At 34.2% G+C, this 14,389-nt stretch overlaps 1 protein-coding gene across 5 annotated transcripts in view; it reads right to left on the reverse strand.

Annotated features, from left to right (window-relative positions):
• The window catches only part of STAT5B (signal transducer and activator of transcription 5B), a 67,267-nt gene that overhangs the window by 38,464 nt on the left and 14,414 nt on the right, over window positions 1-14,389 (reverse strand). Inside the window, exon 1 of one of the 5 annotated variants that reach the window (XM_073235604.1) lies at window positions 14,107-14,245. The exons of 3 other annotated variants lie outside the window; for them this stretch is intronic. The gene's annotated coding sequence lies outside the window, so the exon portion shown is untranslated. Of the gene's footprint in view, window positions 1-13,928; window positions 14,053-14,106; window positions 14,246-14,389 lie in introns of those variants that run through there. One more of the 5 variants, XM_073235606.1, reaches the window with a different exon arrangement.

The following is a 14,389-nucleotide window of genomic DNA, read 5'->3' on the forward strand; positions in this document are numbered from 1 at the left end:
TTTCCTTCAAATGTTATTTTTAACACTGCAGAGGTCATTAACTTGAATCCTTATTACAGGAATAATGGGACTGAATCACACTTTATAGAAACAGTGACAGCGGTGGTTTTGACTCATCATTGGTGCTAATCAAGGTAAATATAATCACAAGTTGTACCATTCCATAAACATCGTGACAAGTTTGTAAAATAGAGCTAACACCTTGTTACAGCAATTTCAAAGAGCAGAATTACATGGAATATGATGATGCTAATATAGATGAAATTCCAAAGAAAGCTGCTTCCTTATACAAACTCAACTGTTTCTTTAATTATGTCTAGAGAAGGAAGATGAGCATAAACACACAGCACAATGTTTATCAACAATTCACTCCTTTGGTTACCATGTATACTACCAAATACAATCCAGAAAGATTTATTACTGTATCAAAACAAGATGATGAGGTTCTACATTCAGAATGTAGATTAACGCTAGAGGATGACTCAGGATTAATGGCATCGGTCTCAAAGACACTGAACCTTTTTTTTTTTAATATCCTGGGAGTTGTTCGACTGCAGGACCAAATGCCAACCCAGTAAGGTATTTTAATAAATACAGCCACCTTTGACTACAGACTGTTTTTTACTCAAGATGTATTTCCAACTACTAAATAAATATAGCAAATGAAAATATAGTCTTGAATTGCTATGGATATACCCTGCCCCTGCCAAAAATGACAAGCTACTTGCTCAAAAGCTGTAACTAATCAGCAGCTGCTGCTGTAAAGAAAACCAAAGTATGTGCCAATGGAAGCATATTGAACTGAAAGAGGGGGGGGGGCCATGACAAGAAAAGGGAAATGCAAAAATCTATTTGTATGTAGTAAACTTTATAAATATTGGTGATCTATATTTGGGAGAAGTGGAGGCAGGACATTAATGGCAATATAAACCCACTTATATTTAAACAGGAAGGACTAAAAGATACTCCAAACACCCTGAATGTCAAAAAACTCCAGGATGCTGAGGGTACTGAATTCCATCACTTTTCCACCTTTCCAATAGGAGCCAAACTTGGTTGTGGATAATTTTTCACTATCAATACTTCTATCTCTGGCATATGAACACCTGTATTTGTAGATTATCATAAAAACTGAATTTAAAAAATACCTTTCATATTCTAATGCTTCAACCCAAACTCTTATGGTTCAGAATCTAATTGTTGACCCTCCACTTTACAGGTTGAGAACATGGAGTCAAGGAAGGCAGAAGTGGTCTGCCCCATGTAAGTGAGCAGGGAATACAGTGGGAGAAAATCACTTTATTCGCCCTACGTTCAAGATTCTGTTTAAGAAGCTCTAAAACAGTCCACGGGTTAAGATCCTGCTTGACATCTAAATTGCACAGGTTACTTTTCAAATCACCCAAAGCACTCTCTCTCTGTTTCTTTACCAATCAGATCTCCCATTATATTTCTCTTTCCCTCAACAAGTTAGTTTCTGTTGTGGAAAAAAAAAGAGGCTATTTCCTCCTTTTAGTTCTCTTACTCTCTTTCTCCTCCTCCCTCCAGGTAGACTGGTGGACAGCCATGACTATTTTATCTACATTTGCACCACAGGGTCAGACTGTCTCTGCAGCAACTACTCAGAAAAATGAGAGTGAAAAGGAAACGTGGGAGGGATAATTAGAATAGAAAAACAGAGAAAAGAAATGAGGATGAGCATATCATTTCTTAATGAAGCTGCAATCTAATACCTCTTGTAGCTGCTGTCCCTCAAGTAGAGTTTGTCTCAATGTCTGCATCAACAATTACAACAATGTACCAGTAATTTTCCAGTTCATATCAGGCTATTAGGAGAACAATTTGCTTAATGAAACATGGAGAAAGACTAATCTCTAATATTACTGTTGGTGCAGGTTTATCAGTAAGGCTTGGAGGAGACAAGCTTACAGACATACAGATTAGGAATCACGTTGTCAAAGCTTTAATAACCCCCTAGTGGTAAGCAACAAGCTGTTGAATTAACTTGTCTTTGGATTTACTGTCTATGCATCACTGACTAGGTCTAGGTACCAAGCCAGCGGGGGGAAAGAAAAAGAAGAATAAGCCAGGCACAAAGGGACAATGATTACACGGTTCCACTTTCATGAGGTACCTAGAAGAGTTGAACTTACATATAAAGAAAGTAGTATGGTGGTTGCCAGGAGCTGAGGAAGAATGATTAATGGGTACAGTTTCAGTTTGGGATGATGAAAAAACTCGGGATGGATGGTAGTGACAGCTGCACGACAATGTGAACATACTTAATGCCACTGAACTATACACTTAAAGATGGCTAAAGTGGTAAATATATATGTATATGTGTTACATAGATATTACACATTTTTTAAATGGGGGAGAAAAAGGCAGTTCTTGCCAAGTGAACTCACATTTCTCACATCTTTAACTCTGAAATCCAAAGGAAATAAAGAGAACTGGTTTTCTGTCCTTTTCTTTCTTTCACAATTAAAGACACATTTTCAGCCCCTCAGAGGGTTGAAGCAAGTCTCTGGCATGCTCTCTAAATTGAGGTTTAAGGGGATGAGGTATATTCAACACCAGTCAATGCCTATTATCAGAGATGAGCATCTGCCTACCCTAAACTGGAAGGAAGTAGACCATCCCTTCCATAGAAACAATAAGTATCTATTTAACAGGTATGTATTGAGCACCTGTTATATGCCAGATTCTGTTCTAGGTGCTAAGGACATAGCAGTGAACAAAACAGACATACCTTTTACGGAGCTTAGATTCTAGTATCTGATATTAAACACTTTAAGCAAAATTTGAGCTATGTAATACTTTCTAAATTTTTTTTGCCTTTAATTTTCTTCTTTTTGGTTCTATTGGGGGAAAATACCATCTGACTATAATAGAATCTTATGAGCAAACAGCAAAGTCTGTGCATTCAAACCAACATTTGGGGAAAAGTTTTAAAAGCATCTGAACAATAATAGACTAACAAGGGTGATGACTGGCTTTTGTGAAAAGCTTGGCAATGTGAAAGCAATTTTTGATAAAACCAGGACATCTGTTCATCCCTACTGAAAGTTCATCATCTTTATGGAGCTATAATATGTACAAAACAAATCTGGTCTAAGCAAGGATTCCCCAGTTAAGATCATTTCACTGTGGTATTAGTCCAGCTTTTTTCCAGGATACACTCTTTTATATAGAGGATAACTTTCATGCTTGCCATGCCACAATCAAATCAAATCACTTATCTTTTGAAGATGATCTGCAGATTCAGTCTCCATGAGGTAATAAAAATAGGGTATATAGTTAAAAATTCATGATGGGATTCATTTCTACCCACCAATGCATAGCAGCAGAAGGTGATAGGTGGCTAGCAAACATTTAGTTTCTTCCTTTTCCCATGGAATAAAATATAGGTTAAATTCTACTAAAATAACAAATACCATTACAGTGAAAACCTAAGCAGAACAAAAATATTTCGAAAAACTTGGAAATGTCCCATCTGTTTCTCAATTCAACACAAAAAAATTTTGCTCAATATAATGATTATAAGGAATTTTAAAACAAAAGAATCAGATTCCTTGGAGTATAACAATCTTTGTACATGCTCTTAAATTTTCATCTTTAAGGAAATATTTTAAATAACCTAAAATAGGTCATCATATTGTATTTGGGAAAAAAGGGTTTTTCCTTTATGGAAATAATCATCGATTTTATGGAAGAATAATTTACATTGAAATCAATATATCAGAAAGTTTTGAATTTTATGATTAACCAACTTTGGGCATTACTCTAAAATAAAGTGGTTCCTAAAGCCTACCTTGTAATAAAAGCTACCAAGTATTTTATTTAACATTAGAAGCCAACTAATTTGGCTTAGATGTCAGCCAATACTCAAACTAACACAGAATTTCTGTCCATTTCTTCAAAGGTTCCTTCTAGAATCAGAGATCTAAAAAGACCATTAAGATAAACTGCTAGGAAGGCCTCAAGAATGGAGAGAAATAGGGCGTAAAGGTTCCAGAATCTACCACATGGTTTTCAGAAGCTGCTGGCTCAGTCTTCCACACATAATTGGAGTTTCTGTCACCTCATCTATAGAGAACTAAAAAAATTACTCTCCTCCCTTAGGTATCTCCAAAGATTAAACTAACATTAGGGGAAAAAAAATCTTTTGAAATGAAAATTTTCATCTGTAACTACTAGATCTCAAATTTCAAGAATGAACTTTATGTGTATAATAAAAATGAACAGTAGCTAAGACTAAAAGATGAATACTATTCTTTTCTAGGCAAAATCAGTTTCAAAAACCAAAACACACACACAGACACACACACCAAAGTAAAACAAACAAACAAACAAAAACTGCCTAAAAGTGTTTGGTAGTTGAGTTAAACCTAAAACAAAATGGGTTGTTTTAGTTCCCGAATTGTAAGTAAGGTCATAGAGGTGACAAGAGAAAATTCAGGCCGATGCATCAAAGTTCAATATTCAGGTCCCTACCTCTTTCTGTAATCAAAATAACAGGTAACTCCCAATATCTTCCCCGTATGGTCTTCCTGGTCACCTTACAAAATGTATTTGCACATTTGTTGTTTGGAACATGGAACATTTTCCCACTGAAACAAAGTTATAAAGAGATGAAAAATCTTGGTTAAGTTCCAAAACCTCAATTGATCTACAAGCCTACTAAACCTAATTATCCTTTGTAATTCTGTTTCTGAAGGAAAAGACCATTAGTAACAAAATAACTCCTCCACCCTCCTCTGTCCTTTATCCTGGCTCCCACACAGCACAGACTGCTCTTCTCCTCAGAAAAGAGAAGGATTTTCCAAGGATGTAGATATTGCTTCAACCATGCCTCGATGCAGCAGTTTCCAAAAACAGGGAATGCATCTAGGTACATTTGTATGTGTGGTGTTGGGGTGGGGGTCTAGTGGGAAGCTTTAGGGTTATCATCTTCCTCAGGTAAACATGGCTTCTCTTCCCTTGGAGACCAATGGCTTTAGCCTGCAGAGGGCAAGAGACCCTATTTGTATTTGAGTTATTTGTAAGCTAGATGCTAGACAGCATAAATTTTATTTTTTTAGGCCTATAACTGCACTTCCCGATAACAGCCACCAGCCATGTGCTCTTGGGCACTTGGAATGCGGCTAGTGTGACTAAGCACTGAAGTTTTAATTTTATTTCATTTTAATCAAATGTAAACTTAAAAACTAATGCTCAATTTAGTTATTGGGAAACTTTCAAATATGTTTGGAATAACTTGGGTATGTGAATCTACTTTACCTGGATTTGATTAGGTTAATATCATTAATACACATGAAACATTTAGCTCAGTGCTTGGCACACAGTGAGTGACCAATAACTAGTACTGTTATTTTCAGGAAAACAAATAAAGCTACATTCCCACCTTACTTCTTACTCAGAAATAGATTCCAGATGGATCAAGAGATTTAATGTAAAAAAAAAAAAACAGAACTGTAAAACATTCTCAGTGAAAAATTTTTATACCTTTAGGTAGTGTTGGATTTTCTAAGCATGTCTTAATAGGCAGATCAGAGAAGAAAAGGCTATTAAAGTAGATTATATAAAAGTTTGACATTTTTGTTCTGGAAAAGACACTATACAAGTTGGAAGCCAAAAAAAGAAAAAACTGGGAGGAAATTACTTGTAATATGTAGCACAGAAAGATTTTTGGAAAAAACTCAAACAACAGTAATAGAAAAACAGGCTAATTATATAAAAAGGCAAATCACAAAGAGGAAACAAAATGGTCAATAAACATGTAAAACACCATCCACCATTGCTAGAAATCAAAGAAACAAAAACAAGTATGAAAGACTAGCAAAAATATAAAGGTTGCCAACACTCAGTATGGCAGATGTGGGAAAATGACCATCCGCTTCATGCACTAGTTACTGGTGGGCATATCAACTGGGATAGTCCTTCTGGAGGGCAGACTGGCACTATCTATGCAAATGACTCAGTAACTCCACTTTTAGAGCTTACATTGAGGAGACGGTGCAGCAAGTGTGAAAAAATTCACTCAGCCTAAGAATCTGCATCACAGTGTTGTTTATAAAAGTGAAAACTGGAAACATAAATACCCATTAGTAGATATTAATGGATTAACTAAATTATGGTAGGGCTATACAATGGGATACAGACCTTAAAAATACTGAAGTAGACTGATATTTATTGAGTTCCCAGGGAAACAAGTCCCTCCTGAGTCCCCAGATAACAAGATCAGACCACAGGTTTGTAAATAAATCCATATTTTGTAAGTTTGGATTATTCGTCTCTTCTCCATATTCCCTTCAGCGCCTCCATCACTTGTGTTAAGGGACAGCTGGTTGTTTATATTAGGGGCTTGTAATCTATTCCATGGGCCTCTTGGAATGTATACAAAATTTTATGTGTATGTGTATTTTACTGGGAAGAGTCAATGGTTTCATTGGAGTCTCAAAGGGTCTCTAATCCCCAGATGATTAAGAACTACTGGCATATAGTTTAATGAGCCAAGTTTTTGTGTAACTTTGCCTCAAAAAGGATATGTGATTGTACAGCCTGTTCATTCATTAGTCAACAAATATTTACTTAGTACTGAGTCTTACCTTGATTGGTAACCCAATTACCATAAAATTTTGGAATAAATTTCTTTACTGACTTTAGAAGTATTTTTAAATATACACACATACACAACCCCAAAAGCCCTCTGGCAGCTAAGAGACAAAAAGCAGATTGAAGAGTTTCGAAAAAAATTAGAATGTAAATTTTTATATATATATATATATTTTTTATTTTGGTATCATTTATCTGCAATTACATGAGGAACATTATGTTTACTAGACTCCCCCCTTCACCAAGTCCCCCCCACATACCCCATTAGTCACTGTCCATCAGCATAGTGAGATGCTGTAAAATCACTACTTGTCTTCTCTGTGTTGCACAGCTCTACCTGTGTGCCCCCCCACATTATACATGCTAATCTTAAGGCCCCCTTTCTTCTTCCCCTCTCTTCTCTCTACCTTCCCACTCATACTTCCCAGTCCCTTTCCCTTTGGTAACTGTTAGTCCTTTCTTGGGTTCTGTGATTCTGCTGCTGTTCTGTTCTTTCAGTTTTTCCTTTTTTCTTAGATTCCACATATGAGTGAAATCATTTGGTACTTGTTTTTCTCTGCCTGGCTTATTTCACTGAGCATAATACCCTCTAGCTCCATCCATGTTGTTGCAAATGGTAGGATTTGTTTTCTTCTTATGGCTGAATAATATTCCATTGTGTATATGTACCACATCTTCTTTATCCATTCATCTACTGATGGACACTTAGGTTGCTTTCATTTCTTGGCTATTATAAATAGTGCTGCGATAAACACAGGGGTGCATCTGTCTTTTTCAAATTGGGCTGCTGCACTCTTAGGGTAAATTCCTAGAAGTGGAATTCCTTATAATGTAAATTTTAAAAAAATCTTTTGAATCTTACAAACATTTGAGCTCCTTTAAGGAGATAACTTAAAGGTTTCTGGATTTGGAAATTTTTATCTTTGTGAGGCTAGCCAAGTTTTCAAAATCAGATAAAGACTAGGACACAATCAAGTAAGTAGTTCTAAATGAAGAAAGCAATAAATCATTTTATATATTAACTTTAAAATGTTCTATAATTTATTGATGCCATAATATAAAAAATAAATATGATGCTAAATCTGAGGCTCCAAATTTATCCAATTATTAAAATATCTCATTGTGTGGTAAAATGATTCAGATACATAAGAGAAGAAAGATTATTCTAACTGGTCATGATGATACCATAGTGATAAAACAGATTAAAGGGAAAACCAGCAACTATAAATGAACTGAAATCAAAGGAAAACATAATTTTGAAGGGAATATCCCATTTTCAGGAGGCAGAGGAGGTAGAAAGTAATAAGCAAAAAAAAAAAACCCCTAAAAATCAACAGGATTTATTTATGAAGGCATATTGGGCAATGCCTAGTTGTAGTTTTATCCTTAATACATGAAAATATTTTTATTTATGAATTTGAATTAACTACTTACGAATTTAGGTTTAAACAGCTCTAGAGGTACTATACGGTTTCTTCTATGGTTTAGTATTCTCAAAACTGCCTTAAAATTCTCTTACAGAAAATTTCACTACAATAAATTACAAGGCACAATGTAAGTTAAGGTAGATTTTTACTGAATTGAATTTTACATAACAAATAGATCTTTTGCTGGGCTCAAATACATATATTTTTAAAGATTGTAATTTCATTTGGTACAAAGTTGGTAAGACCTAAAAATAGCTATGCCCCAAAATTTTTCTAAAACATCAACTTGTAATTTATTTTCATTTTTCTTCTTTAAACTCCTTAAATGTTAAAATTATTTTAAACACTAAATCTAGTTACAAAAGACTATTTAATGTAAATTTAATTAAGGCAAAACATGTCCCTTGTACTGGCAATGACATATACCCAAGACAATGACATATACCCAAGAGAAAGCATTTGTCACTACAGATTTCCTTTACCAGAAATTCCCAAGTGACTACCATAATAAATATTTAAAGAAGTCATTAAGCATGACTAATGGAATTACAAGAAAAAGAAATCCATACACCTAGCAACCTCTGTAGGTATCATCATGAAGGAGAAAGCAATACAAAAGCAAATGCAGAAAATATATTGAAATAATACAATGTTCAGGGTTGCAAGAAGTTAAAGTAAACTAGACCAACTTTTTTTTCAAAAGTTGAGAAAAACAAACACATATACTCAGTATGAAATGAATGGTAACTTAGCAGAGTGCATACACAAGTACCACAATATAATTTCTTTCCTAAATTTATAAAACAATATAGTTCTCCATCAGCTGATACATAATAATAAGGAGCATTCCATCAAGTATAGGCAATAACTCAGTCCTCAAGTTCAAATTATTTTAACTCTGAAAACACAAAATACAATTAGATTGACTTTAATAAAGTTCGATGAAAGATGTCATATAACCATACCAAATAGGAATACTATGTCAAATATTTAACATAAACATCACAAACTACTACTTGTTTTTCTGCTCCTAAAAAGGAAACATTAATGGAAAACAAAACAGGATTCTCATTCTAAGATAAATCGACATACAAGTCATTTGAGAAACTTTTCCCCCCAGCTTTGATATAATTGACGTAACAATATAAGTTTAAAGTATACAATATAATGATTTGATATATATATATATATATATATAAAATGCAAAAAGATTACAATAAAGTTAGTTGACACAAACATCACCCCACATAATTATAATTTGTGTGAATGGGTGGGGGTGTGTGTGAAAAATTTCAAGATATACTCTCTTACCAACTTTAAAACACGTAATACAGTATTATTAACTACAGTCGCCAGGCTGTACATTTGATCCCCAGAACTTATCCATCTTCTAACTGGAAGTCTGTATGTACCCTTTGGCCACCTCCACACAGTCCCCCATCTCCTGCCCCTGATGATCACCAATCTGCTTTGCTTCTATGAGATAAGGTTTTTTATATTCAACACGTAAGTGAGATCATACAGATCTCCATCTGATTTATTTCACTTAGCATAATGCCCTCAAAGTCCTTCCCGCTTTGTCACAAATGGCAGATTTCCTTTTTTTGTGTGGCTGAATAATATTCCATCAGATACATGTATATCTCACATTGCCTCCATCCATTCATTAAAAATAACTTTTTCTGGCTGACAAAAGTATCCCCTGTTCATTATTATCTGTTTATTATAGAAAAATAGGAACATACTAGAAAATGTATACACACATACACACACACTGAATCCCACAACCCAGAAGAAACTTTTTCTCATGCTTCTTTCTTTTACCAAGCATAACTGTATGTGATTGTTTTGTAATTTGTTTTTTTATTTCAGTAACAGATTGTGAACTTTACCTAAGTCATCAAATATTGTTTTATGACATGATTTGAAATGGCTGATAGTATTCATTGTACAGCTATTCCTCAATTTAGTTCCTTAATTATCTAAGGCTGAACACAAGTTGTTTCTAACTTATTACTATTTTAGATACTATGAGGAACACCCTAGTATACAAATCTTTGAACATATTTAGAATACGTCAAGTAAATGGAACTATTAGGTCAAAAGGTATGCTCATTCTTAAAGCTCTTAGTATATTAAACTGCCCTAAAAAAAAGTACCAATTTATATTCCAACCAGTATGTGTGAAGGTGCCAGTTCCCCCACATTCGTAAGCAGTACTGTTTTTATTCCTCCAATTTTTTTTTTCACATTAACTTTTATTACAGTATATTGTTATAATTAAAGTAAAATTCTATTATAATTGTTAATCACTGTCTAATTTATAAATCACACTTTATCATATGTATGCACATAAAGAGAAAAGCACAGTATGTATAGGGGTTGGTATTATCCACAGTTTCAGGCAACCACTGAGTCCGGAACCATATCTTCCTAGGATAAAGGGTGACTATTGTACCCGGAAGTGGGTTGCTGGATCACAGAAAATCCTCACACTTAATTTTTCAGTACTGGTAAGATTATTTTCTGGAATTACTGGACTAGTTTATATTCCCTAGAATGGTATTTAATAGTTTCTGCCATTCCCACATCCTCTCCAACCCTTGATAATATTATCTAGTGTTCTAGTTCTTGAAATTCTAATGAAAAATATTGTTGATGGTTAAACTTTTAAGTATTTTTGTCGTTAGCAGTGTTGAACTGTTCTTCATGTACTTGTTAGACATCTGTCCTTTCCCTAAGATTTTCCTGAGATTTACCCTTTATCCATTTTTCTGTTGGCTATTGGATTATTTTCTTGCTGATTTGCCATGTTTTTTGTTTTGTTTTGTTTTTTGGTATGGAGGGATATTCTAGATATTTGAATTTAGCTGTTACAGATTATCTTCTCTAGTCTGTTAACTTTTTCTAGGGAATCCTTCATTGCACCACAATTCTTCATTTGATGAAGTTAAACCCATCAACGTTGACATTGTGATTTGAGGATTTAGCTTCAATATTTTATTTTATTAGCTTTTTACTTTTTGTGTTTATATCTTTGATCTATCAGGAGCACACTTTTTTTTTCTTTTGAGAGGGCATCTCTCATATTTATTGATCAAATGGTTGTTAACAACAATAAAATTCAGTATAGGGGGGTCAATGCTCAATGTACAATCATTAATCCATCTCAAGCCTAATTCTTGTCAGTCTCCAATCTTCTGAAGCATAACGAACAAGTTCTTACATGGTGAATGAATTCTTGCATAGTGAATAAATTCTTACATGGTGAACAGTACAAGGGCATTCATCACAGAAACTTTCGGTTTTGATCAAGCATTATGACCTATAAACAATCAGGTCAAATATGAATATTCGTTTGATTTTTGTACTTGATTTATATGTTGATCCCACATTTCTCCCTTTATTATTATTATTATTTTTATTTTTAATAAAATGCTGACGTGGTAGGTAGATGCAAGATAAAGGTAGAAAACATAGTTTAGTGCTGTAAGAGGGCAAATGTAGATGATCAGATGATCAGGTGTGTGCCTATGGACTAAGTATTAATCCAGGCTAGACAAGGGCAGCAAAACATCCACGGATGCAGAAGATTTCTCTCAAAGTAGGGGGGGTGAGGTTCTGAGCCTCACCTCTGTTGATCCCCAAATTCTCACCTGATGGCCCCCCTGCGACTGTGCCTGTCTTAGGTTGTTCCTCCCTTGAGGAATCTTACCCGTCTCTGGCTCCTCCAATATTTTTAGTCTTTGTAAATCTATTAACTGCAAAAGTTATGTCATTGTTTTTAATTGTATTTCTTGATTTCTAGTGCAGTTGAACATAATTTATATGACTATTGGTCACTTATAGTTCTTTTGTTCATTTTCTTACTGGGAGAATCATCTTTTTCTTATTATTTGTATACTTTATATGTTAAGAACATTAACACATAACCTTTTGTCATATATGTTAAAGTATTTTTCTCCTTTTGTCATGTATCTACCTTTGGTTTCTGATATTTTTGGCATAAAGAAGTTAATATTTATATATTTATAAATTTATATATTTTTTCTCTTCTGAGTTACTCCATAAAAGCCACTGTTTTTATGTTTGTCCACTTTAATGTTACCAGTACAACTGGAATGTAATGCTAACTAGACCAGAAGTCCAAACTAGACTTCTCACATTTGGGTAATAAAAATTCAAAACCACAAATTTTGATGATGTCACATATCTAGAACAAAATTTAAATATGTGCTTAAGGTAATAAGTAATCTTCCTTAAGGACCCATCTTTTAAAATTACGTGCTTTGCTCTGGTATTGTAAAATCAAAGGATCATGCTTCATCACCAACTCAGCATGTTAACTGTAGCCATGTCATTCAGGAAGCTAAATATTTTCTATTTTGTTTTACTTGCAACAGCTATGGTGGAAAGCCAATCTCTATACATATTACAATGAATTCAATATTTTTACTTGATATTTAAACTCATTGCAAGATCAACTTGCCTCTAAAATATGCTTAGGATATGCTTCAGGGTTTCTGTGTCATTATATAACTAAAACAATAACAACATAAAAAGAAGGAATATTTGCATTGCGTCTCTATATATTAGACCTTCCATGCATCTTGTAGTAAGGTTCTACAATGTCCAATTCTCACTAAATTCTCCTTCACTTTCTACCAGAAACAGATCACAAATCCTAAACACAGGGTGGAGTGTTTCATTTTGTAAACAGCTGTGTATTTCTCTAGATCACTAGGTTTGCTACTTTTCTCAAGCCTAAAAGACCAAAAGATTTTCAGAAACCTGAAACACTATGAAAAAATAGAATCAACATTATTTGAAAGAAAATTTTACCTAATTTAAACTGTGAATGACGTCATGTAGAATGCTATACTATACTGATAAATTCTGTTTTAGTACTTTAACAGAAAGTGCACAACATCCTTCTTTTTATAAATGCTACTATGACATTTCTGAAGGTAGCTTATTTAAAACATTTCCCTACTTTGAACTTTTGAATCCCACTCATTACAAACACACAGTGATTTATCACTAGTTATAGGCTCTGAATTTTAGACAACACAAGAGAATTTTTCACAAACTTTCTAATTTACTCTCACCTAAAGGCTGGAAAACCCCACTGAAGACTTAAAACTCATCAGACATAGAAAAAAAAAAACAGCTTTAATTGTAGGATCTCACTGTCACAAACATAAGGAAATTCTGAGTTATAGATTCTTCACATTAAGCTTTTTCCACTGACATTGTAACTTCTGTCAACATTCAAAGAAAATTCAACCCTGGTCAAAGGTGACAGTTTGACAATCCTGGAAGCTAACATCCTCTGTTTATTTGAACAAGTTAATACTCTCTGCTCAGGGAATTTGAAGTTTTTCTCGTCCTTGACTTGATCTCAAATTCAAATCACTATACTTTAGGGTTCTGCCTATGTCTCCAAGATTTAACTTCCCAGTTCAACTCCAAGGAAAAACGCAAAGAGCATCAGATATGAAAACGAATACATTTCTGAGACTAGTTTCTAATGACCCTTGCATTATTCTAAATAGATAATAATTAGTACAGTGGCCTTAAAAATCATCCCCCAAAATTAAAATTCTTAAGTCCTATCTCAGAAATTACAATAAATAACTCTAAAAAGCTTCAATAAAACAAGAAGAGGACTATAAGTCCTTTCAAAATAAAGATAAAAATAAGATGAGCTGGATACCTGTATTCTCAGTCAATAAACAGATATGTCACATGCCACAATGGCACAAATGATCTTTGTTTGTAAACAGAGGCCAAGGAGACAGCTTATATCCCCTTCTCTGATGTATATGGTAATGCTAGTGGAGGACAACAAAGAACAACTTACAGATAAAATTAAAGACTTACTCTGTTTTAATGTAACTTCCACCAGGATTATATACGTTAGTTGGAAAAATACTTATCACTACCTTCATAAACTTAAGAAAACACCAAAAAAAAAAATACACACACGCACACATACATAGATATGTACACTATTAAAACCAAACAGTCCATTTGGGTACACAAATAAAGAAATACAAGCCTTAAAGAAATTAAATGTGTGTTGCAAAGCTGCAGTTGCCTCTCTCCTTCCCAGGGCAGTGGTTAGGAATGCAGCCTCTGGAATCAGCTTGGCCTGGGTTTGGATCCAGCCTGCCTTTACTAGCAACGTGACCTTGGACAAGTTACTTAACTTCTCTGTGGCCATTTCTTCATTTTTCATCTGAGGACAATAGCCAACCCTCTGAGGATCATAAATTCAAACATGGTGACAGCTGTAACACTGTCTGCTTGGCACGCTGAAGGGGACAGTGTCAGGTGTCCTT

The sequence above is a fragment of the Manis javanica genome, chromosome 4, assembly GCF_040802235.1.
Source record: "Manis javanica isolate MJ-LG chromosome 4, MJ_LKY, whole genome shotgun sequence".
Taxonomy (NCBI): Eukaryota; Metazoa; Chordata; class Mammalia; order Pholidota; family Manidae; genus Manis; species Manis javanica.